Below are 24,116 nucleotides of genomic sequence, written 5' to 3' on the forward strand. Positions count from 1 at the left end.
ATAGCCTAAATAAAGCAATTATTATTTTTTTCTAATGCATGGTTGTTATCTTTACTTCCCTTTAAAACGTACATTTCGAAAAGGAGGATTTTCAGCACGTTTGAACAACAACTCAGCGACCCCAACCCCCCCACACAATCTCACGCCCCCCGGTCCGCGAATTTTTTTTAAAGCTGAAACCGGTCCGTGGTGAAAAAAGGTTGGGGACCCCTGGCATAGTGGATGCAATGGAGCAGTTTATGCATGATATGTTTGGAAATGAAGTTGCGGGTTTCACAGGTTTGATATAAAATAAAATATACAAGGTTGAATTTAGACATTCCTCATGAATTTAACTTGAACTATTTCAGAAATGTTTCTTTAATAAAGAACAGCGCTATCTCATAAAGCAGCAAAACCTATTACATAAAGTGAATAATTGATTGTCGAGCAATCGATATCAACCTATTCAGCACCAACGCCATGGACAGCACCTGGTAACGTCTTATGTAAGAAGGAATCCCTAAAGAAACCCGCTTAGAAATAGGCTTACCTTAAGCAGTAAATGCAGAACAATAATAATGGGCTGTTGGTTGTGCGTTAACTTGCAAGGAAGCTGAAGAACACTGTGAACATCTGAACTTTTCAGAACTATGTACAGTCTGGCTGAAGTTCATGGTTCCACAATTGACTGAATGACAGCCGAACATTTGGTTCTGTTCACCTGAAATGCTCCGATAATTCATCCACGGCTCAAACACGTGTAATTGATGTCCGTTTCTCACTCCAGCTGCAGCCTGCGGAGGTCGCGTATGCAGGGTGCATACGTCATCAAGCCTGGTTTATTTTATTTAACTGACCATTACATTCGCAAGGTATAAGCATATTACAACAATTTACTATTAACTAAGAATAAAAGTCAACTTTATAACTGTTAATATTCTAAAACAAGACAGTCGATGACGTATATGGAGCCTAGAAATGCGACCTCCGGAGGCTGCAGCATTCGCATTGAGACACGGCCGATGTGTGACAAGCAACTTATACGTTGCAATCCGGAGTCCGTGTTGCAGAATTTGAAGTGCTATTTTCCGATTTAAAATGCATTATCCATTTGCTTTAGGCCCGGGTCACTCTCCAACTCCTATCTGTAACATCTTGATTTCCCGCTGAGAGAACTGGCTGGCTGCTATCACTTGTGATTGGCTAAACGCGGACTCATCATCGGCGTGGCGTCAACACAAACACATGCAGTGGGCGTGTGTTTAGTAACGTCATGAAATACATGCACATTTGGGTTTTTTGTTAAATAATAAGCCTATAAAATGCACGTTTCAAACCCGCCCAACTGATCCCAAACCAGCCCAATTTTTGCACAACCGCCCAAGCCAATTTTTACCCGCACAATCAAATTCAAAACCGCCCAATTGGGCGGGAACCCGCCCAATCTGGCAACACTGACAAGCAATAATCAAGTGGAGCAGTTTCTTTTGAGTGTTTTTAAAGAATATGGCATGCAGCTGCCTATAAAACATTAAAAACTTCTATGCAAAGTCGACTTAACATCAATAATAATATTTAGGAAAATCAACAATTATGATTTTGTGATGAATGTGCTCCCGTGGCATGCGATTTTACAAGTACTTGATTTGTTTTATTGCAGCTAAAATAGCCGGTAAACTAAAGATTTAACGGATTTGAAATGCACAAATGAACTAGTAAGATTCGCTGTGTAGCTGCCTGCCATAGTTTCACCAACTCCTCCACCCAGAATGTTTTTTTAATAGTTTCTTAAGCCTGTAATAATAGTTCGAAGCTGATGTTCCTTTGGAAAAAATATTAAAAATCTAACAACCATCAGTTTAATAATTACTAATTATGTGAATGTTTTATTCTTTAAATAAAAAAATGCCTAATTTAACACGGAGTGTACTTCAACTTTTTTTTACAGATATATACTGCAATCTACAAAAGCTTTTATCACAGTCATGGCCCCTAGCGGAGTCAAGTGGGATAAGGTATAGCTAAGAGTGCTCCAGACCAACCTTCCGAACAAATGACTTACAGAAGTGATACGTAACTAAGAACGTTTCGGAAAACACGTAATAACGATAAGGTACAGCTTAAGGTACAACTCAAGAATGACGTAGAGCTAAGAAGGTTTCGGGGAACGCAGCCCTGAAAACGTTTGTAGCATGTGCTTACGCACACTTTAATCTACGCAAAGTTTTATAAATGAGGACCCTGGGCTGGGTTCCACGAAAACTTCTACGTCGTTCTTAAGTTGCTACCTTAAGCTGTACCTTATCGTTAATACGCGTTTCCCGAAACATTCTTAGCACATTCAGCAGATCTTGCTGAGTCAATTTCAACGGAGCAGCCCCAAAATGTATCTGATGGTGGCTTCTCTTTCTGTCTTTAGTAAAATATAGTCGCATGTTGTGCCTTTATATAGTAAATCTATCCTGGTTGTGGAGTAAATGAAGACACTCTATGGCAAATATATTATAATAAGGGATGCTTAAACTTTATCAGTCTCGGAGTATATTCTATTTAACCTAAGTTTTTAAATTGAAAAATAGAAAGAGAAAATACATTAATTTTGTTGTAGTATTTTTGTTTGTCTTGTCATAGTAATTGCAATACCCGATTTTTAAATCATAATTGTTGTTTTTCCTAATTATGATTGATGTTAATTCGACTTTGTCGAAGTTTTTCAATGTTTTAAAACTTTGAGGCAACTGCATGCCATTCTTTATAAACATTCAAAAGAAACTGCTCCACTTGATTACTGCTTAGTCTCAAATGTCAACAATTGTTCCACATTATAAAACTAATCAAAGCTAAAATCTAAAGCAATCATAATATATTTAGATATTACATAATTTAGGCTATATTTTATATGTTATATTTGAGGTAGACAGACAGGCTCCAGAAAAGCTTTATCCGCACTGGAAACGCGCTGCTTGCGCATCCAGTTTTAAAGAACGAAGAACAATATACGTGAACTAATGAACAACAGTTTGTTTTTATAAGTGTAAAGCACTTCCAAGCCAGGTGAATTGTGTGACCCAACTTGTTCCCATGTGCGATGCACTTATTGGGAACCCCTGATGTAAATTATTCCTTCAAGTGAAGGCATGCCTTGGACAAGAAGTTGCAGGTTTTGCACGGGTGTGATCAGGCCCGGCTGCATGATGAAATGACTGAGGGAGCATGTGAAATTGTTAAGGGGGCTTAACTTTATACCAATGAATAATGCACACTGAGAACTCGCTTTGAAACGACAGATTTTTAAATCCAGCACTCATAAAACACTCCATATGCAACTGCACAGGTAAACTGAAACGCAAAATTTAAACAGCGTAATGATAATAGATCATAAGATATTATTTGATAGATTAGTAAGTGTGGATAAAGGATGTTTAAAATCTCTAGCCTGGTGGTCAGGACATGAATGCATCAAATCAGCAAAGGTTTATTTAGCTCATATATCATAAATAAAAATTAGCAGGGTAACTTTGCAGTATACCATATTATATATTTTCTACTATGTGATTTCCATTATAGAGAGTATTCAACGGAATAAAATTATTTTCAAAGGAACTGCAGTTATTCAAAGATGCACGCATTATTCCGCATATGATTTGATATTCAACGGCAATTAACGTCACATTTGGCAATAAATATTAATAATAATTTGATTAATTAATATTTATTTATTATTTGCAAAATATAAAATCTTATATATAAAATATATCTTAAATAGATTTTTATTGCTGCGATCCACAGAAAGCAGTGTGTATTTTACAAACTAAATGTAGGCTATTGTTTTACCTCTGCTTATGTGTATTTAAATGTCTGAAATCTAAAATAAACATTATGAGGTTGAAAACACTGCATGGTGTTGATATATGACAGCGCTTAGCTCGTCGGTCTGGCTCAGCGCCAACCAACGCAAAAGACGTTTGAATCTTGCAGTAATGTCACATTCTAAATCCCATATGGGGATAAGGTTAAAAAAATTTAACCTCAAATGTATAGACCTTTTGCGATTCGACGTCACAGTTACGTCACGCGTGCATATGGCGGCAGAAAAACAGTGGAAATGAATTACCAACAAAGTCAAAGAGATATCATTCAAGATGCTTCATAGGTTTTACCCCACTAACTATTACCTGAAAAAAATGAAAAAAAGACTTGGATATCAGCTGTACTTTCTGTGAAGAGCAAAATGAAACATTGGTGCATTTATTTTGGTCTTGCCCGCATACCAAGAAACTTTGGGGCAAAGTGGCTCAATTTATTGTTGTCCATATTTACCCTCAATTTGCTTTGCGGTGGGAAAATTGTTTGTTTGGTTTCACTGAATTTGATAATAATTTATGTTCAGAGTTTTTTGTGATAAATTTGCTTATTATATTAACCAAATTTTATTTGCACAAGTCAAAATTCCTAAAAAAGAAACCAAGCTTTCTGGAGCTTGCTGCTTATAGGCACTATGTTCTATCAATTTATGAGTGTAAAAACAAAAAAAAGCTGTTAGATCATATAACCTCTGTAAGCTTTACAAGATATTTATTTAATCTTTTCTGTTTTAATTTTATTTTTTATTTTTCTATAACCTCCCTGGCTTATTTGTGAATTATTTATAGACTGTATTGATGTACAGATAATTATTGCTGTATGTTCTATTTTTGAATCATATTAATAAAAAACAACAAAAAAACAGTGGAAATTAATGAGACACGATTGAAACGAACAATATAACTCGAAAATGTTACTAGAAAATGTTTTGTTGTGCTGTTGAGTGTCAGAATAAAAGTGCCAAAATAGATGACCTTCATTTTTATAGTATACCGTCGTCGAAGACACCATTTGAAGATTAACGTAGGTGTTTATGGTTGCAATAAAAGCCCTAAACCGGACAGACTGGAGTGATGAAATCATCTGAGAATCTTTTAATAATTTGAATAGAAAATAATTAGAGAAGATATCCGGTGTTCTGTCGAAGTCTGATCCCTCTATGTGTTTCTTATAGCGTTTTCATCACGTTACGTTTATAATATATTTAGAAAGATTTAAATTAGTTCATAATATCAATAATATTACCATTTATTAAAGTTTTCGTATTTTTTTCGTTTTCTATTACTTATTTTTACCTTATATCTTAGCCTATGTCTTCCTGTTTGTTCTAAATTATGATGTTTACTAATAAATATATAAACATAGCACACACACACACACACACGATGTAAAGTGTTAATAATATATAAAAAGGCCTATACAAATTAATTTGTATATAAACATAATAGTTTTAGATCAAGTGCGTAGGCTAAAAATATAAGGAAGAAATTGAAAACAGGAAATGATGAAATATTTAATAAATGATATTATACAGTATACATGATATTATTGCTCATATAAGTACTTCAGCGATTCATACTGTAAAAATAATTGATTTACCAATAAAGAACAATACATATACATTACATACATGCACACAATTAGTAGCCAAGCCATTTAAACATTTAATTTATTTTAAAAATAAATGTAACTTGGTGAAACATTACACTTAAGAGAAATATAGGGGAAACAGACTTCTACAGAACACCGGATCCTTAAAAATCACAGTTTAATGCTAAAACACTTCACACTTTTTTTTTTCTTTTTTTTATTCACATTTCTTTACAAATACAATTTACAAAAACTCTCGCTGGGAGACTTAAGTGTATAACAAAATTGAACACATTAATAATACTGAATAAAGTAAATAAAATAAACAGAAATAAAATAATGTAAAATAAGCATTAAGGCATTAGGCATTTCAGTCCATAAGGCATGTCAAAGTTATTCACATAAGTATACTGTTCTCAATCTGCAATTTTCCTTAAATTAAAGTTACATGGAAGCTTATTAAATTATAATGACAAATATTTTGAGACATCTTCACATAGAGAGTACATCTTACCACTGGAATTCATTAGAAGTTTCAAAGAAGCAAAGTATTCTCTCAATTCAATTATAAAAACCATTAGGGATGGATTTTTGTTTTGCCATTTACATTTGTGAATATGATATTTACCCATAATTGTTATAATATTATAAATTCTAAAAATTTCTTTGGGAAGATTTTCATTACCAAAAAGAATTTGTTTTAACTGAAGTTGTGTAATTTTCTCCATTTTTGTTCCCAACCAGTTCATGACATCTTGCCAGAAATGTTTTATCACTACACAAGAGAAAAACAAATGTTCAATAGTTTCGTCTTCCTGGGAACAGAACACACATGGCTACACTTCAAAACCAAATCTCTTTTTAAGCATTTCTGCTGCTGGGTAGTATCCATTTATAATTTTAAATTGCATTTCTTTAATTTTAGGAGGTATAGGCCATTTCATGAATTTGATGTATTTTTTTGACATTTTGTCATCATAATGCCTTATTTTTATATTTTGATCAAAACCATAAAATAGTTTACCTTTGAATATTTTGCTAATATAATTATTGTTACATTTTTTACTATTTAAGGGAATTTGATTTAATTGCAATTTAGGCAAATTTATTTGACATTTTGAAAAATGTAGATAGTTTTGTATCATATTTAATAAAGCTATTGGCTTTACATACCTTATTATAATGTCTTTTTGAACTTTGTATATTAAATTTCATTTCAAAATCCATAAACCTAAGAATGTTACCTTGTTCCTCTAATATATCTGTGATAAAAATGATTCCCTTTTCAAACCAATTTCTCAGAAAAAGTGTTTTCCTATTTACTGTTCAACCTGCTATTATTCCACAATGTGGAGCCATGTGGTGTAAAATTATGAGTAAATACCATCTTCCAATAATGAAGAACTTGTTTATGAAACTCAGACAGTTCAACAGGTAATTTGGAAACCTCGAAATCACACTTTAAAAGAAATTCTAGACCTCCACTTTATCAAAGATATTTTTGGGAATATGATACCATATAGAATCAGGTTTATCTAAAAAAGCTTTTATCCAGTTAACTCTAAAAACTCCAACCAAAGATTCAAAGTCAATTGTTTTCAACCCCCCTTTACTATAATCCTTTACAAGTTGTGATTTTTTGATGTAATGAGTTTTATTACGCCAGATGAATTGATAAATTATAGTATTTGCTTTTCTTATATTATGTGAACTAATATAAAGAGAATAGCATGGGTAAATAATTTAGAGATCCCTTCTGATTTTGACAACAGATTACATCCTAAAATAGTTAAATCTCTTGTTAGCCAATGATTTAAATTCCTTTTTATTTCTTTAAATTTCCCAATGATATTTTTGGATTCTCTTATTGCCAGATTTTTAGATAAATGAATGCCCAAGTATTTTACCTCATTCTTAACTGGAATCATCTCCAAGTTTGTTTCAATACAATTATACAAAGGTAATATTTCACATTTTTTTAAATTAAGGCAAAGGCCTGAAGCCTTGGAAAAAGCAGAAATCACATTTAAAGCCTTCTGTAGAATTGATTTGTCCTTTAGAAATATCACTGTATCGTCAGCAAATTGGCTTATTTTCAATTCGGTGTCACCAATTTTTATCCCTTCAATATCTTTATTATTTACTACAAAATATGCCAAAAGCTGTGTACAAATAATGAATAATTTTGGTGAAATTGGGCATCCTTGCCTAATTCCACAAGAGACATTTATTCTAGGAGTGATATCTGATTGTAATGAAATATAACTATATATTTGGTCATAGAACATTCTAATTACCTTACAAAAATTGTTACCAAACCCAAAAAGTTGGAGCGATTTCAGTAAAAAATCGTGTTCTAAGGAATCAAATGCCTTGAAAAAATCAATAAACAATATTAGGCTTTCAGTGTTAATAAGGCTCTGGTAATCTATCATGTCCATAATTAGCCTCACATTGTTATGAATTTGTCTACCTTTGATAAACGCTGATTGAAAATCATCTATTAATTTATTCAAGACATTTTTTATTCTATTAGCATACACCAAAGCTAGTAGTTTATAATCATTACAAAGTAAATTTATAGGTCTCCAATTATCTAATAATAATAAGTCTTTATTAGGTTTGGGCAACAAAGTTATAACACCAGTTTTCATTGTTGGGGATAACTGACCACTTTTTATGCAGTCGAGATACGCATTAAATAATAAATGTTTAATATCAGTCCAAAAGGTCTTTAAAAATTCCATAGATAGACCATCGATGCCCGGTGATTTACCGTTTCTCATTTGTTTCAAAGCTGTTTCAATTTCTGTTAAAGTTATATCTTTAACAGAATGTAGTGCAGTTAGTTTCCGGTTTGATCGGGTACGCTGGCGCGTTTTGGCAGCCGCTCCTTTCACCGTTTGTTTGTTTGTTTCTGTTTGCTTCTGCTTTACCGAAGCTGGGTTTTCTGACCTGCTGATTATAACATATTTTAGTAATGTCGTGCGTCTCCTTCACACTCTCTGGATTACTTCTTTTATTTGTCTGCGTTCTCTGGAGGGCACTGGAGCTGCATCGGAGGAGTCCATCTCTATCCTGTTGTTGTCGTGGATCGGTTGCGGTCCTAGCCTCACGGATTATGGTTTTGAGGTATTCCGCACACCAGTTGCACAACTTAAAACAGAATTACAGGTTACACAAAGATACCTACGAGTTATGTTGTAATACCGGCCTGTTGAGGCAAAGACGGTATATACATCGACGCTCAGGACGCAGCTACAGCATTTCTAACAACATCCGCGTGCCTTTGAGCCAGTGTCTGACTAAAAGAACATATCAACAATCTGGTGCGGTCTTCGAAAACTTATCCTCGCTCGTTCGATTGGAGTTACCTTCGGTATCGCAGAGCCCAGTCAATGCTGCTCTGTTCAACGCACACTCAGTAAACAACAAAGCCCTGCTTTTATCGGACATCATTGCAGATCAAAATCTAGACTTGTTGTTTTTAACAGAAACATGGCATAAACAAAATGATGGGCTCATCTTTAATCAGCTTACTCCTGAGGGGTACGGACTGGTCGATCTACCGCGACTTACTGGTCGAGGTGGGGGAATTATTGTGGTTCACAAACTGCAATTTACCATCAGCACTGTGTGTATTCCACAGCTCTCTTCATTTGAATGCCTGGTGTTATGTATTTCTGCTCCTATGGCAATTACTATTGCTACTGTTTATAGACCACCTAAGGCTAATGATGTTTTTATATCTGAGTTTGCTGACCTGTTGTCAATGCTGTGTTTTAAATTTAAGAATATCCTCATCTTACGGGACTTTAATATTCACATTGATGCAAATGACTGCTTGATAACAAAGGATTTTTTATTCCTGTTGGATTGTTTTAATCTTAAACAGTTTATAAGTGGCCCAACCCACAATAAAGGTCACACTTTGGACCTTGTGATTGCAAATAATGCAATTGTGTCTCAGCTGTCTTCTGCTGACATTGGTCTTTCTGATCATCTGGCAATTTTCTTTAATCTGGAATTGCATCTTCCATGTGCATCACCTTCACATACTGTTAATTTCCGTAAATGGAAATCAATACACCCGGCAGATTTTGCTGGCTCTGTAGTTCCCTCCCTTAGTGATCTTCACTTGGCTCCACTTGATGACAAGATCCTAAAACTGAACACTGTTCTGGCATCTAACTTGGAGCTTTTTGCTCCCTTAAAGTCTCGCAGTGTCTCTTTTGCTCGCTCTGCCCCTTGGTACAATGAGGACCTGCGTGCTAAGAAGACTGCTTGTCGTAAATTGGAGCGCAAGTGGCGTGACTCAGGTCTGACTGTTTTCTATCAGTCCTGGAAGGACACTTTGGGGGAATATAGAGCTGAAATTGAGTCTGCGAGATCTGCATATTTCTCCCAGATCATCGACAGCAATCAAAGGAATCCAATCCATCTTTTTCACACCATAAACCGACTCCTCAAAGTTAACGTTGGCTCTTCTCTACCTGTTTCAAATCAGTTGTGTAATGATTTTCTTAATTTTTTCAGCTCTAAAATTGACAATGTTTACAAACTAATTCATGCTGCACCTGTATCATCATCCACATTTTGTTCACCTAGTTTTTCTGGTATACCCTTCTCTACCTTTTCACAAATTGACAATGAGCTGCTCACTAGGGAGGTGTCACGTATGAAAGTTACCACTTGCGTACTTGATCCCCTCCCCACAAGCCTGTTTAAATCCTGTTTTAATTCATTGTGTCCTGCAGTTCTCAATATTGTAAATGATTCCCTGCATACTGGTGTTGTGCCAGCAGCATTGAAAACTGCTGCTATAACACCTGTTCTAAAAAAACATAACGGTGACTTGGACAACTTTAACAATTATCGCCCCATTTCAAACTTACCGTTTCTCGCCAAAATTCTGGAACGTTTGGTGGCTTTGCAGCTACATAGTCACCTCACAGTTAACAATCTTTTCGAACCCCTTCAATCTGGTTTTAGAAAATTTCATAGTACTGAGACAGCCTTGGTCAAGGTCACCAATGACCTGTTATTAGCCTCAGATTCTGGATCTCTCTCCATCCTGATCCTCCTAGATCTTAGTGCCGCTTTCGACACGGTTAACCACAAGCTGCTACTCGAGCGTTTGAAAACTGTCTTTGGTGTTTCTGGGACTGTTTTAACTTGGTTTAGATCATATCTTTCCCCTTACTTTTTAGCATTTACATATTTCCACTTGGATTGCTTTTAAGATCACTTGGGCTAAATTATCACTTTTATGCAGACGACACTCAGATTTATATTCACTCTAAGACTAATCATAATCTGGACCTTTCTCGTTTGACTCACTGTATTGCTGAGATAAAATCATGGATGTCTCAAAACTTTTTGTGCCTCAATAGTGATAAGACGGAGGTCTTGCTTCTTGGCACCCCTCACCAGCTTCGCAAAGCTGGCTCACTATCTCTAAACATAGATGGCTCTGTTCTGGAAGCACAAACCAAATTAAAAAACCTAGGAGTAATTTTTGATTCTGGTTTGTCTTTTGACCCCCACGTTCGTTACACCGTTAAGAACTCATTTTTTCATCTCAGAAATATTGCTAGACTTCGTCCTATGCTGTCCCGCTCTGTGACTGAAAGGCTTATTAACACTTTTGTGTTCTCTCGCATTGACTATTGCAATGCACTTCTGATTGGAGTTCCTAAAACCACACAGAATAAACTACAATATGTGCAAAATTCAGCTGCTAGGATCCTGACTGGAGTCAGGCAAAATGAGCATATTACACCAATTCTCAAGTCCCTGCAATAGCTTCCGGTCAGGTTCCGAGTTGATTTTAAAGTCCTCATGCTTGCATACAAGGCACTGCATGGCCTTGCCCCCCAGTATTTGTCAGCACTTTTAACTTTTTATACACCCACGCGTCACTTGCGCTCCTCACAGGCACGACTATTAGTAGTCCCAACGTCACGGCTGCGCTCAGTAGGGGATAGGGCTTTTTCGTCGTACGCACCTAGACTCTGGAATGCACTCCCTCCTCATATCAGAGACGCACAGAACTTTAGTAGTTTTAAATCTCTTTTAAAGACTCACTTTTTTAGGATAGCCTTTTTATGACCCTTTTATTTGTTGTGTGTTCTTACATGTATGTATGCATTACTTGTCTCATTTTTACATGTACTTATGCATTTACTTGTTTTATTCTTACATGTATGTATGCATTACTTGTCTCATTTTGTGTGCGTTGTTTTCTTATTTTTTGTTATGTAAAGCGCCTTGAGAAGCTACTTTAAAGGCGCTATATAAAAATAAAGTTATTATTATTATTATTATTATTATTATCTTTTTCTAGTAACAATTTATCTTCATCTGTTAGTTGCTCTGCAACAATCATTGCTCTGCAATTTTTTCTTATATAAATTACTATAAAATTTACATACTTCTTCTGTTATTTTTTCTTTGTCTTGAATGATATTTCCATTAATGTTTCCATTAATATTTTATACATTTTTTAGTCTGTCTCCGTTTTTCAAGGCTATAAAAATATGCTGAATTTTTTCCCCCTGCTCAATCCATTTGGCTTTTGATCTTACAAAGGCGCCTTTTGCCTTTTCCATATATATATCATCCAGTTGGTTTTTTAGTGTGTGCAACTCTTGTGTTTCGTCTTCAGTTATGTTAGGTTTTCCACTTAATAAACTTATCTTCTCAACTATTTCTTTTTGTTTACGTTTACGATTGTCTGCTATTTTCTTTCCAACTTCAATAGCTTGTTGCTTTGCTCGAAATTTAAAGCACTCCCATTTACTTACATCTGATAAATCCATTTCATTAATTTCAAGACATAATATTCTAATTTGACTACAGAATTCATCATGTAGCAACAAGGTATTGTTAAATTTCCAAATATTATTTGATTTCTGTTTTTGTTTGACGATTGAGAATGACAAACCAATAAGACAATGGTCCGTGAGAGGAGATGAATGAATATCACATTTTGGTTTAAGAATAGTAATATTTGGTGACACAAGCCAATAATCTAATCTTGAGCATAAGTTAATATCGGCTGGGCTAATCCATGTAAATTGCTTTGTTTTATGGTGTGTTACTCTCCAATAATCAACCAAGTTATTGGATAAACAAAAATTGTTTAACATGTCATCATACTCTGGCTGTAATCCTTTAGGAGGTTTTCTGTCAAGCCAGGAATTAGGTGCTATATTAAAATCACCTCCTACTATTATGTTCTCCGTGCCATAAGTTGCACTCCATTACCTAATAGCTTGAGTTAACTTTAACATCATATTTCTATTCAGAGACCTATTATTGTACCCATAAATATTAATTACAATCATTTTAAAATCAAATACTTCCACCACAACCATTAACCAGTGACCTGCTTCATCGTTTTTATAATCGATAATTTTCCCTATGAACCTAAAAAACAAAATCATCACTCCTGCAGAATGAGATGTTCCATGTGAATACAAAATGTGGTCTCCCCATTGTTGCTTCCAGAATTAAAATGAGTCTCTTGTAACAAAATAAGGTTGGCTTTGACTTCCTTACAAAATAAAAAAACAGCCTTACGTTTAATGTTATTCTTTAACCCTCGAACATTTAAAGAACTAAAACCAATAGACATATTAATGAACCAAAGTGCACGCTCTTAAATGAGCTTTAGAAATAGTATTAAGGCAGGAATGAACAATCTATCATAGATTTCAACTTTGACATTCTTAGTAACAGTCCCCTTAATCAAACTTTCAAATCAGGAATATTCAAATCAAGGTATGACATATCTATTTAACCTGGTATTTAATCAGGTTTTTAACCTGTAACAGGTGCCTCCACTCTCTTTCCATCAATAATAGCATACCCTTCCTTCAAGTAAGCTTTCTTCCCATTACGTCTGGCCTCCAGTATCTTTGGATACAGCTTTGCCCGTGCTTCACGATCTTCTTTTGACCAGTCTTGTCTGAAATGAACATGCAGCTCCTTGCAGACTCTGGCCTCCCTTGACCTCCTCCATATCTCATCCCTTGTTGTTCGCATGCCAAACTGTATGATGATCGGTCGTGGTCTCATATTGTAGGCGGGATCATCTTTCTTTCCCAGTCGATGAACAGTATCAACCTTGTCTCGTATTTTTTCCACTGACGTCGGAATCACTCTTGTGAGAATACCAATCACTATTTCCCTAGTATCCTCATTGTCTTTCTCCGGTAACCCAATCAATTTGAGATTCTATCGTCTTCCGTATCGCTCAATTTCCCGACATCTTTCCTTCAACTCCTTGTTTTCTTTTGTCACGCTATCCACTTGCTCTTTGAGTTGAATTATTTCATTTTTATTTTCTGACACCACTTTCTCGTTCTTTTGGATGCGCTGTTCAAAATTTTCAAACTTTTTTTCGAACGCATCTAGTCTTTCCTCAAATCTTTGTGACAGAGTGTGAATAGCATCATAAATGCTTTCCATGCTTACTTCTCTTGCTTCGCCTCTCCTCTTCATTTTCTTTGGATGTGGACTCTGTAATGGAGTGTGGTCGCTCAAAGATTTATCCATCTTCATCTGCATCTCTTCATCCACACATTCTTCAAAACATGCCTCACGTAATCCATCCACGCTGTAGTCATGTTCAACACATCTAGCTTGATCCTGATCGTTCGCCATATTTTCCAAGTGTAATATTTTGTGCGTCTTATCAAAAAAGTGACTCACAATAGTCTCATAAGAGTGTTAACTATCTTACAACTGCTTAAGGGGTAACTGTAATTAACTGATTTATCTGTCAAAATCACTTTTTCTGTCAGACCCTGCGGATTTCACATCTGCTCACTCCGCCATCTTGCTCCTCCCCCCAAAAAAAAAAAACACTTCACACAGCTATTGAGAAGCATTCACTTTCTGCCACCAGTTGGGCTCCGCCCACAAAAAACATCATCTCTGTTTGCAAACACGCAAAAGGTCTATATTAATTTACTTGATAAAAGCTATGTGAATAATATTTGCTATTTGTCATAATTGAATTATCCTAATTTTTTCATAACACATCTGACTTGACTGATTTGACTGTAAGATTAAACCAGGATTCTCTGACTATTTGCTGTCACCCTATATTACGTACATGCGTGCGTGCATGTGTGTTTGTGTGTGTGAGACGAAAATATGTGTATGTAAGAGTAGAATGTATGTGTGTGTGAGAGAGAGTATAGTTGAAACGGAAGGCGTATACTGGAAACGGAAGGCAGGTCATGCGCGATCAGGGTCACGCGACACGCGGTGGGGTCCTCATCAACAACATGGCTGAGGTAGATGAGGCGGCCACAGGAGCCCTTCAGCAAGCTATTGGGGTTTTAAGAAATATTTTATCATCTCCTGAAACGGTTACATCTTTGGCGTCGTCCCTTGAGCGACCAAGGACAGGCTCATCCACACGTAATACTACGTGCAGGACGGTGGAAAGTGAGATGATGGCACTTTTCAGGCCTGGCAGCAGCAACTCACACGTCGCTTCGGCAGGGCAAGCTGCTAACGTTACTCAAGACCAAAGTGGAGGATTGCGGCAATCTTTGCGATATCAAACTCAGAAACACTTTGGCAACTGGAGATCCCGGCCAAGGAAAAGGTAAGAACAACGTACATTTGCAACTAGCATGATAAAGTTGAACCGAAGTTTGCAAATCAAAACTGTTTAAACAGTAACATTAAGTTACGCGGAAGGTTACACTGTATGCACACAAACTCGTGAAGTGTCTCAAACGGAAGGCTGCATCCTTCGGAGGTAACTTAACGTTAAATGTGCCCAGTTTGTAGGCTGCAAAGTCTTATTTTGGAATATTAACAATTGTGGTGCGTTCTGGGAAATTCATCTGAATTCCCGCTGGAACATTTTCAGAAAAAAAACTGACTTTAATCAATTAACTGTAATAAATGTAATTTTTTTCAACATTGGTGTTTCAATAAAATTAGTATTGTAATATTCACTACACAGAGCCGTATTTTACCGCGAAGCTCTGCAATTTTAAGGGCTGTCTTCATAGATATCTATAAAGGCTAGATGTCTCGCCCGCGCTGCTGGCCAACTGAGTGGAACGTCCGCATTTTGGCGGCCATCTTACCACATGACGCTCGCTCACTCGTAGCATTGAGTTTTAATGGTACACGTACTTTTAAATGACCATAACTTGCTTAAAGCGTAACTAAACCCCTGGTCAGAGCCTAACTCCACCCACTGTCAAATTATCTTTGAAAAATGCAAGAAAAGTGGGCAGATCCCAATGGAGATAGAGGGGACGAACTAAGCTTGTACCAAGCGTGCCGCACAAGCCCTGAAAAGTGAAGCCAAAACGTCTCGATCGCCCCCCAGTGACTGGTCCCAGTATAGGTCATAAACCCCGCCTCCCCATGTTATTCAATGGGACTTGAAACCAACTAAAGAAATTAATTACACTTCAATTTTCTTTTTTCCGAAGCTGGTTTCTGTCATTTACTGTAGTTTTTATCACGCTGATGTGAATTCAAATGTTTGTTTTTAAAATAGGTTTGTGTTTAGTTAGTTATTTAATGATATAAAAAAGGGGGTGTCACATCATGATTGACAGCTGTGATATCGTGTGATATGCGCATTCTACGAGAGCGAGGGTAGGGTTTTGACTTCGCGCCTTCCCTTCCTGCTCACTACTGCGCATGACTGGTCCCGAAATCGCTATTGCGCAGACTCAAGACCCAAGATGTCAGCACCATATCGGGACACTGGCGGCTTCACATTTCACCAATGGAAGAGATCGAACAGGCGTCGTCCATCTTTTTTACAGTCTATGGCTTGTACGATGAGATCGTAACAAGGGCGTGGTGGGCTTGAACCTGCTTACCTCACGAGTTACTTTTTGGACCCAACATCCAATAACTGCAGTACCCATCGTTCAACCTGAAGAGGGCAGCACTCAGACGTTTTTACACTATATATTACAGTATTGAAACACTTTATATCCAAATGTCAAAAAACTTACTAAAATCAATGAACAGCACTAATAAAGCATCATTCTTACAGATCATTAACTAAAAAAATTTGGTTTAGGGTTTAGTTACTCTTTAAATTTTTACCGATTTTTAAACGGTTTGGTTTGTTATAAACGTCAAAGATGAACCTATGACACGGCATGGTTATACAAATTTTTTTTTGAAGAAATTCATGAAAAATGTTAAAGCATCGAGAATTATAGCCACGTTAATAACGTTTGTAAGAAACCAAACTGTTTGAAAATTGGTAGAAAATTTAGCAAGTTATGGTCATTTAAAAGTACCTGCACCATTAAACTCAATGCTTAGAGTTAGCGAACTGTCTGTGGTAAGATGGCCGCCAGGTGATGCTGTTAGAGACTCCGCCGTAAGACATCTAGCCTTTATACATATCTATGGCTGTCTCAATCGAAAAATCCTTAAAGTGTACTGGAACGTTCGTTCCCTAAAAATTCCCACAATGCAACGCAAAAACCAGTGAGCATTGATGGACCCTATAGCCGTTTCTCAATACCAAGTACGCCAAGTTCGGACTTGCGTCCTTCATAGTTCGGACTTGCAAGTTCAGGCTATGCCCACACGAAGCCGGTGCATTCCCTATCCGATAATTTTTTTTCCTTGCTCTAAAAAAAAATCCGTAAACACGAAACCACTGAAACCAACTGAAAGCTGTGTAGTATATATGCCGGACCAGTATGGGGCGCTGTAATTCTGCCACAGATATACACTATACACGGAGAAGAAGACTTTGAGCATCACATAACCAACGTACAGTATGGTGTTGTCCATTATCGCTTGTTGGTCACCACAATTGCATAGAAGCAATAGATTTTGCTGTAATAAAGCTAGTAGGCTTTAGTAGCTTCTGTAGCACGAACACAATCACGTAGTCCGCCGTTATTGTTGTTGCTGTTACGTGTGACGCTTCTGACACGTGATGACGTTTTCGCTTCACAAAATATACGGATTGGCTGTACAGACGAAACCGCAAGGGTGTCGGTTTCAGATTAATCCACTTTAGGACCCGGTTTCAAAAAATAACGGATTCAGTCTCCCAAAACGCCAGATCCGTGTGGATGAAACGCCAATACGATAACAAATTTATACGTATACAGTGATACAAGTCTCCGTGTGGACAGCCCCTCAGACTCGGAAGAACGAACTCCCTAGGACGGGAGGACGCGAGTCTGGTTATATTGCAAATGGAACAGCAGAGTACTTGAGGTCGTCATTCAGTCTAACCAATACGCGCAGTCCTGGCTATTCTTATTTTAATCTATTTTTAACGATATATATATCAAATGCAAAAACCCTAATATGTTGTTAAGGCAACACGTGAATACGGTGATTAGCTTAATGTATTTATTACAAAATAAAGTATGATATAAAACACATTTATTTATTTATTTATTTATTTAATTAATTATAAAACCATTTATTTTAGTACTTTAGTACACTTTAGTAAAACACTTTACAGTGTTAAGATAAAAATATGTGATTTAAGTTATGAAACTTAACTTTACCATCAGTTAAAAGGATAACAAATAACACTTCATATGAATAATAAAACACTGAAAAAATTGTTTCATTGGATCAAAGTAATAATTTTGCGTCAACTTGTTACAACTAATTACTTTACTTCTTATCATCTTAAAATTTTTAATTTGAAAAAAATTAACTATCCATTACTTAGCCAAAGCAAAAAGTGTCTTTGAATCAAAAAAAGTTTTTAAGTTGAATGAAATGTAAAATTATACTTTGTCTTCATGCATTAACTTAATTATTTTACTTTACATCTAACCAAAAATCCAGCCAAATACAAATTTAAAATATTACTTTAATATAAAGAAATTTATTTACTTTCAGAATGTGTAATTTTATCATTTGTGTGAAATGAATGAAATTACTTTCAGAATGTGTAATTTTATCATTTGTGTGAGATGAATGACATTACTTTCAGAATGTGTAATTTTATCATTTGTGTGAAATGAATGAAATTACTTTCAGAATGTGTAATTTTATCATTTGTGTGAGATGAATGACATTAATTTCAGAATGTGTAATTTTATCATTTGTGTGAGATGAATGACATTACTTTCAGAATGTGTAATTGTATCATTTGTGTGAGATGAATGACATGAAGCATCAAACTTTTGACAATTTATTTTGTAATTTTTAGAATGTGAACAGTGTCCACACAAATACACAATGTAAACACATTAACATGACAATTTTTGTCGTAAAACACTTCTATAGTGTATAGTGTTGTTCTAAAAACAAATACTGTATAACAGCTTCTAGTATCCATAGAAACTGGATACAATGCATATTTGTGACCAGTCACGGAAAGTAGGGACACAAGTCGGATCTGGGCCATTTTGAGTTATTCACAGATTCTGAAAGTGCAGTTTCTAAGCTTTCCAATGATGTGTAACACATGGAAATCTGATAACATATGGAGAAGTTGTGGCCATTTGAATATAGGAACTCAGAAATACTCAAACCGAGAAAATCGAGACGAAAGAGACTCTTCTTTCCAACTGGGGGAGACAATAAGGCTCATTTACATCTCATTAAGCTAAGCCATACCCTCTGTAAAGCCGTTTTGAGATACTGATGTTCTAGCATCATGTAGTATTTTATGACAGAAGTCCAAATGACAACATGCAAAAATAAACATTGACTTTTTACCTTTGTGTTGATCACAACTCGAATCCAGTCTGTTTCAGATGATCCAATGACCATTTTGTCCACAAATGCGTATAATCCGTGAAATAAAGATGTATAGTCTATATTGTTGACATCAGATTTCGCATGAATGTCTAGTAATACAACATAATATACAATCTGAGGACTATTTACATCGTAACATGTAAGGGTACATGATTACACTCCGTTAAACACGTGAACCCGCCTTCAAAGTTAAGTTTTTATTTTATAGGTAGTATAACAGATCATCCAAACAGCGCCGTCGAAAACGTGACGTCCTTTAAAGATATTAGGTGTGTTCGACATCGGCTGTGGCTGGATGTAACCGATCGGCGAGATTAGCCGCGTGCAGGCGGGGAGGAGCTGAAAACGGAGACGTGAAGTTGGACGCGCTGTGGTTCCCGTAGCTTGCTGCATTTACGTCAGGCATGGCTGATCACATGCCGTTTGCTTGCTTAATCGCATTAAACATGATTTGTAAGACGTAAACTACATAAAAAGTGAATTATACTGTTTTGAATGTCCGTGTATGAGCATGAGTGGAACTGAAGAGGCTTACAGCAGTGTTTTACAAGAATAAAGAGTTCAACATAAGCATATATTATTTAAATACCAATGTAGTGGGGTCTACGTTTTTTATCCATTTTATTTTGATGAAGATGACACAATATAACATCGCGACTACATGAAAATAGCTTTAACTGTTATAAAAATACAGATTTGTGAGCATTTGTGGAACTGAGGGCGTGAAAATAAGCACGAAATACACGTGATTGTTGTCATGTGGTGAATCCGACCAATCGTGAAACAGCTGTGTCGTCATTACAGCCCGTGCAGCTCCTCTTCGCGAACTGCGCTGGCTTACTCAGGCGGCTGATCTCGAACCGCTCTCGCGGTACTTAAAAACCATATGACACAATCACGTGCCTGCAGCGCCAGCTGAAGTCGAACAAAAATACTAACCGGAATGCACTGCTTCAAGTCAGCCACCGATCGGTCTGCGCAGCGCCGCATGAAGTCGAACACACCTGTTACCAATCACTCGCTCGTTCCTCCATCAGCCAATGACTTCATGGAAAATATTGATAGACAAAACATGTAGCCAATTATATAATGAATTCAACAATCTTTATGTAAATTCTGTGTGTTTGGACTCGTGCTGCGCTGCAGGAACTGACAAAGAGATGACGACAAAGTACCGCGAGAGCGACTCGAAATTAAACTACTCCGAAAGATTTCTTGAGGAGCTCTCGCGGTACTTTGACGTCATCCGACTGCGGCGCCGCATTAAGTCAGTGATGCGGCTGACGTACGATGCAGCTGACTGTTATTTGTTCCGCCCCAGCTTCTTTTATTTTTCTTTCGTTTTGTGCGCCCGAGCTTTAGGGAGACGCACGCTATACGCTTGAAAAAACAACAACTTAGCAAACATATCTGAGGAACAGGGCAGCCGCGTCACTACAGTCATGTGACTTCGCGCTCGAGCCGGAAGAGAAGACAATGCTGAATAAAGTCGTAATTCTGCTATTTTTGGACCAAACTGTATTTTCGATGCTGCAACACGTTCAAACTGACCCACTGATGTCACATGGACTACTTTGATGATCTTTTTATTACCTTTCTGGACATGGAAACCATACATAGATTTTCAATGAAGGGGACAGAAAGCTCTCGGACTAAATCTAACGTTAAAACATCTTAAACTGTGTTCCGAAGATGAACGGAGGTCTTCCGAGTTTAGAACGACATAAGGGTGAGTCATTAATTACATTATTTTCATTTTTGGGCGAACTATCCTTATTTAGTAGTCACGCTATTCCCTTTGGGGGCGGAGGCGAAAACACAAGCTTATACAGTATGTAAATATACACAGACAATGACGCCCCCCGCTGCACGCTAGAATCTCTGGAAAAACAAGCCTATTTTAACCGCAAAATGTACGCTTTTAAATATACAAAAACTGCTATCTCAAACATGGAGAGGCTTCTTCGTGATCTCAACTAACAGATTCTCCAATAAAACGAAAATCACAAATTTTGAAAAAAAAACTTTGTTTCTCATTTTCTCGGAACTTGTGCTGCCGACTTGTGTCCCTGGTTTCCGTGACGGGTCACATTTACCATAACAATCAGTTTCGAAGAGAAACATGCAATCTTGAACAGTCAAGAACTGACTTCACAATCAAAGCTTTAGACTTCTGAAGTTAAAACAAGTTTGGCTCAAAAACTGCTTTAAAACGGGCAGTGTAAAACCAGACACTTTTAATAAAACACCTACCAAATTAGACAATGGTAGAAAGAAATAAAAATATTTTCACCTTCATTAGGTAGTTTACCCAAAAATGAAACTTCTCATAATTGTCATAAAATGACTCTGAACCAAATTGAATTAAAGTTAAATACTTGAATAGATTAAGGATGACAATGCAATAATTTTCATTTTTGGGTAAACTATTTAACTTACCCAAGATAAAATACAACTTAACTAAGATAAAACAAATTTCAGGTTTAGTAAACCGTAATACAGTTAACTTTGAAGATGTTGGAATGTATAAAGCAGGGGTCGGCAAGTAATTCCAATATTTTGGAATTACTTGGAATTACTCCAATTACTTGGAATTACTCCAATATTTTTTTTAGCCAGTAGATGGCGGGCCAACTGTTGTTGGCACACTTACGTCTTATTTTGAATTAGCCTAGTATAGGCTATCTGATCTTTTGTCAAGAAACATTGTCTTTATTTCCTATTTAAAAGACGAAAGACATGCTAAAAACATGGTAATGGGTCTGTGTATCATTCGTTCGATCGTTTTTGTTTTTCAAATTAAAAACAAAAATGAAACAATTAACCACCACGGGTTTTCTGATTGTGTGCTCAGATAAAAAAATTAATTACTGGATTAGACATTTTTTTTATTTAACTCCTTTATAGGCATAATATATCAATGAAATCATTTTAAACAGATCAAGTACTATAGTGGTAATATTACAGGCATTTATGCTCTCATGAAATACTCTTACAGTCCGACTTTTGAACTATTCCTTTTTTATTAATATTTATCCGGGACACACACATACACACCTAAGGTTTAAGGAGGTCTCCGCTGGACTGTTTTTTGTCCAGCTCCGACAAGGTTCTATTCATACATTCATACACTTTGTGTTTACCCGCTTTATTTCCCGACCTGACGGGTCCGCAAAACTTAACGTCACGTTTCGTTTCCAGAATCTCACATTCAAATGTCTCTAACGAAAAGAGACAGATATTTTTAAATGTTATACAAAAATTGTGTTCCTGCCAATAAAAATATTATTTTAACATTGTATTCATTGTATTTATAATGAAATATAAATAATAAATTAAATAGGACAAAGCCTCTCACTCAAATTTCTCACCATCATAAACCGAGTTGGTTGCGGAGTTGCTGTTCAAATTGCTGAACATCCTCCTTTGCCAAATTTATAACGTTTTAAACGGAGGTAAAGATCAAAGAAATATGCGTTAGGAAAATTAATAATGGCTTTATTTTAATAGACATTTAAAACCATATTTTGGCGGATTACTTTCATTTTTTAAACGAATTTACCTGCCCATTTAGTCTTAATAATTAACGGTAAACGAACTTGACTTGCTGTTTTCGAAGGCAGGTCGAACCTAAGGTCGGGCTCGAGCCCCAAGTTCAAGTAGCAGAAAACAACAGTATTCCTTTCAAATCTACTTTAAAAGTGAATTAGTTAAAATATTATTGCAGTAAAAGAGTTTATTTTTATCATATTTTGTAGTGGTTTCTAAAAGCCAGCAATTACTTTTCAGTAATTTGCAATGTCACGCGAGTTTAACGTCTTCAGGCGTGATGAATTGACATGATTTACGAGGTAAATTTGCAAATGATTCATGAAGTCATACCTCTGCAATTATTTGATCGATTGTGTTTTAGAAGTATGCTCAAACTCTAATGACAGTTATGATCGCGGATGCGCTGGTAGAGAAAGAGAACGAGAAAAAGCGCCCCGTTAAGATAGCTATTATACGCATTTTTTTCAGGACATTCTTGCCATTTGTCAGTGTGTTATACGCGAATAAATAATAATGAAAAAAGTTCAAAAGTCGGACTGTAAGCGAATGAGACTTACAGGAAAGCATGGTTGCTATTCAAACCCTTATTAAAACCCTTATTAAAATGTAATCTGTTAGTACCTGATATGTTTAAATTTATTTCATTGGTATATGTCTGCTAAGGTGTTCAATTAAAATTTGTCCAAACTCGTTTTCATAAATTTTTTTATTTTTGATCTGAGCGCACATTCAGAAAACGAGTCGTTTGATTTTAGTTCAGGAAATAAATAATAGAAAAACAAGTCGTTTTTCTTTATTTTCTTTTTGGTTTTGATTTGAAAAAACGAATGAAGGAATGATACACGGGGCCATTTTTGTAAACTGTTATTGTAAAATAAAAAAGTCTGATTAAAAAAAAATTTTAAAAACGGATTACAAATTAATCCGGCGGGCCAGAAAATATTGCTGGCGGGCAACTTTTGGCCCGCGGGCCGCCTGTTGCCGACCCCTGGCATAGAGCTTTGTATAGTAATCTTTGTTGAGGAAGTGAGACTACAAACACCCCTTTTCTCGGTCAAATAGGTACCAAATTCGAAATGTATGTTACATTTCGACTACAAATATGAAACACTTTCAATACAGATTAATGTTTCTACGGGTGAAATGCTCCTTTAATGTTCTGTAATTAAACTTGTATGACTTTGATGTTTTGAATGTGTTAAGGGTGGGGGCAACCTCTTCTTCTATTTCTCATTTCAGATAAAAGCATTGAGATGTTAGTCTGGAATGCAGAACTCCCTGGAGAATTCTGGAAAAATAATCGAGAGGAGAACAGGACAAGTTGGACTAGTGAAGCCAGGAGACTGAAGCTTCAGGAGAAAAAACTTCTTAAAGAA

Source organism: Misgurnus anguillicaudatus, chromosome 2, assembly GCF_027580225.2.
Source record: "Misgurnus anguillicaudatus chromosome 2, ASM2758022v2, whole genome shotgun sequence".
Lineage (NCBI taxonomy): Eukaryota > Metazoa > Chordata > Actinopteri > Cypriniformes > Cobitidae > Misgurnus > Misgurnus anguillicaudatus.